The sequence below is a fragment of the Orycteropus afer genome, unplaced genomic scaffold (assembly GCF_000298275.1).
Source record: "Orycteropus afer afer isolate SDZICR_OR568_19922 unplaced genomic scaffold, OryAfe1.0 scaffold00084, whole genome shotgun sequence".
In the NCBI taxonomy this organism is placed as follows: domain Eukaryota; kingdom Metazoa; phylum Chordata; class Mammalia; order Tubulidentata; family Orycteropodidae; genus Orycteropus; species Orycteropus afer.
In genome coordinates this window covers 7189763-7190891 of record NW_006921671.1, presented here as the reverse complement: position 1 = coordinate 7190891, position 1129 = coordinate 7189763, and positions in this window count along the sequence as shown.

Below are 1129 nucleotides of genomic sequence, written 5' to 3'. Positions count from 1 at the left end.
GACATAATTACCACCTGTATGGAGTCTGTAACCTAGTGATGGAAACAGACATTAAACAAATGAGCACAAACATAATTATTTAATCCAGCTTGCCTAATTGCTATCAAGAAAAAAAAAAAAGTGTGCCTCAGGAACCTGTGACAGTGGAGGTTCACATAGACTACAGGGTCAAGAAAGATTTCTTTGAGGAAGTCACATTCAAGCTGAGATTTGAAGGATATACTGCTTTCTGTTATCATTGATAACATTTACTGAGGACCTAAGTGGGGTATCAATACATATGCACCTATAGAAAAAAAACAGAAGCAAGAGGTGGCACAAATAAAATGCCAAGTGAACAGAACATACAATATTATACAGCTGTAATCCCCAATGGTTAGGTGACTTTATAGAGACATTTTATATAAAATGTAGAATTTTAGCAGACGTTTAAAGGAAGGGTGGAACTGAGACAAGGAAGAGGAAAGGAAGCATTCTGGAAGTGGAAAAATGAGAGTGGGATAAGGAAAGATAGGTTCAGAAGGTTACTTAAACCAGGAAGTGACATAGGAAAGTAACTAAAGATAAAGTGTCAGATTGCAGAGGTGCTTGCTTTATCCTAGATAAAGCTTTGTTTTTGTATAATCAACTTGTTTGAGATTCTCATGAAAGCCTTGGACCTCCCATCCTGAAAAAAAAAAAAGAAAAAAAGGACATTCATTAAGTCAACTAAGAAAATACTATAATACAGTGTAAGCAGGAGCTCGTAAGGCCTTCAAACCAAAAAACCCAACTCACAGCAACCCCTATTGGGTTTCCAAGACTTTACGGAAGCAGACTGTCCCATCTTTCTTCTGCAGAGCAGCTGGTAGGTTTGAAACATCGACCTTCTGGTTAGCAGCTAAATGCCTTCACCACTCACTACACCACCACAGCTCCTTTCATATGGCCTTAGGTTAAGTGAATGGCTCAAGGAATTAATTAATTAATTAAACAAACATTAACTGAGATCTCATTCTGCACAGGCTCTGTGCTCAGGGTTGTTGTTGTTGTTATGTGTCGTTGAGTCGGACCTGACTCATAGCGACCCCTCCTTGGGTTTCCGAGGCAGTATCACTACAGAAGTAGATTGCCCCATCTTCCTTCTGAG